This window comes from Carlito syrichta, unplaced genomic scaffold (assembly GCF_000164805.1).
Source record: "Carlito syrichta isolate Samal-C Ts95f unplaced genomic scaffold, Tarsius_syrichta-2.0.1 Scaffold289321, whole genome shotgun sequence".
Lineage (NCBI taxonomy): Eukaryota > Metazoa > Chordata > Mammalia > Primates > Tarsiidae > Carlito > Carlito syrichta.
In genome coordinates this window covers 1-2604 of record NW_007233417.1, presented here as the reverse complement: position 1 = coordinate 2604, position 2604 = coordinate 1, and positions in this window count along the sequence as shown.

Here is a 2604-nt window from a genome sequence, read left to right as displayed (position 1 = left end):
CTCAGCAAAAGAAACAAAGCAGGAGTTATCACACTTTCAGACTTTAAACTTTATTATAAGGCTATAATAATCAAGATAATTTGGTATTGGTACAAGAAGAGGCATATAGACCAGTGGAACAGGATAGAGATTCCAGAAGCTAAACCTCAATTGCTCAACCAACTTATCTTCGACAAAACCTCCACCAACAACCACTGGGGATAGGAAAACCTATTCAGTAAATGGTGCTGGGAAAACGGGCTGACCATATGCAGAAGAATGAACCAGGACTCCTACCCATCACCATACACAAAAATCAACTCCAAATGGATCAAAGACCTAAATGTAAAGCCCAAACTTTAAAAATCTTAGAAAATGCAGGAGAGACCCTTACAGAATAACCAACCAATTCCTGATCAAAACCCCAAAAGCCCATGCCATAAGAGATAAGATAAACCAGTGGGACCTCAACAAACTGAAAAACTTCTACAAAGCAAAAGAAACCACCAAGAGAGCAGGGTGACAACCCACATAATGAGAAAAAATATTTGCCAGCTGCATATCTGACAAAGGCCTAACATCCAGGATCTATAAGGAACTTAAATGTTCCAAAAGGAAAAAAACAAAATGCCCCATTAAAAAGTGGGCAAAAGACATGAATAGACACTTCTCAGAAGAAGACATATGAGCAGCCCAACAGACAAATAAAAAAATTCTCGGCAAGATGGCAGTGGCATAGGAGAACTGGTGAGATTCTCTGAACGTGAGTTCCCAAAAAGGCTATCACTTCTCTTTCCCCATCCCCCAGCCCACCACCAACCGTGCTGGTGCCAGGCCGGGAACTTCAGTCCCACTCAGGGCCAGATATTGTGTCCCCCTACTGCTGCTGTTCTACCTCATGTGTGGGAGTCTCTGGTCCCAGCCCCCTCCGGCTCCCTCCCCGGCTGCATTGTCTCCAGCCTGGCACCCGGGACCAAGCCGCCAGTCACACAGGGAGGCTCTGGGCACCCGTCCCTCAGAGACACCGGTCCCATTCCTGGCTGAAGTACCCTGTGGGGGGCCCAGCACCACTCTCGCCGCTCACCGCCTGCCCTTTGGAACTTTGGAGCTCTGGAACTCCAGGCCCACCCTGGCTGAGGCACTCAGCATGAGACCCCAAGCCAGGGGACCCAGACAAGTGGGAAAAAACAGATCTGCTTAAATGTTTCACCATTCTCCAGGCAGAGACTTCCATTGATCCGCCCAGCTATCAACAAACTTTACCTCATCTCCTAAGGCCAGATATTGCAGCCCCCTGCTGCTGCTATTCCACTGCATGCGTGGGAGTTTTGCATCCCAGTCCCCTCTGGCACCCTCCCTGGCTGCCTTGTCTCCAGCCCGGCATCCGGCACCAAGCCGCCAGTCACACAGGGATGCTCTGGGCGCCCACCCCTCAGAGACACCAGTCCCATTCCTGTCTGAAGTACCCTGTGGGGGGCCCAGAGCCACTCTCACCACCCACTGCTTGCCCTTTGGAGCTTTGGAGTTCTGGAACTCCGGGCCCACCCTGGCTGAGGCACTCAGTGTAAGACCCCAAGCCGGGGGACCCAGACAAGTGGAGAAAAACAGATCTGCTTAAACTACCTTGCTATTCTCCAGACAGAGACTTCCATAGCCCCGCCCACCTATCAACAAACTTTACCTCAGTTCCTAAGGCAACAGCGCAAAACAGGAGACAAAGCCCCACCCCTATGCTGCAACAAAAAACAAAAGGGAGAGGCCGGAATCGGAGATCAGAGAAGTGACTCTAGGACCAAGACTACATACTGCTGAATAGACAGACTGTAAAGCAGAGGGAAAAGTGAACAAAGCCAGAAGACCCTCATAAGGAATAACAGGACATTGCAGAAGAGAAATAAAAGCAATCCCACCTTCCCTCAAAAACAGAATTGAAGAAGGGGAGGGAAAAGGGGAGAAGGAGAAAAATCTACAGAAATGAAGAAAAACCAAAAGAAGAGTATGGGTCTCTTCCAGACGCCTGGGAGAGCAGAGACTGAGAAAACTGACTTTGAAATGCAAACAATGAAAAGCCCCCAGAATGAAGGGTCTCAAACTGCAAATGTAGATATCAAAACAATAATGGAGAGATAAAAAGGAATTCAGGAGACACAAGAAGAAACTAGGAAGGAGCTGATATCTGAGATAACAGTAATAAAGAATACTGTGAATGAAATAAATAACAAATTGATAAGCATGGAAAGCAGAATTACCCAAGCAGCAGAAAGAATCTCAGAGCTTGAAGACCAAAATATAGAAATAACCCAAACACTTAAAATCACAGAAAATAAGCTCAAAAAGACAGAAAAAAACCTTCAAGGGATGAGTGACTACCTCAAGAGGCATAACCTAAGAGTAATTGGACTCCCTGAAGCAGAAAGAGAAACAGAGACCACATTGGAAAAAACTTTCCATGAGATCATTTTAGAAAACTTCCCTTATCTAATCAGTGATGCAAAAATTCAAACAAAAGAGATTCAGAGAACTCCTGCAAGACAACAAATGAAAGGACCAACTCCTAGACACATAATAATTCACCTAAATAAAGTAGGCAAAAAAGAAAAAATCCTAAAGGCAGCAAGAGAAAAA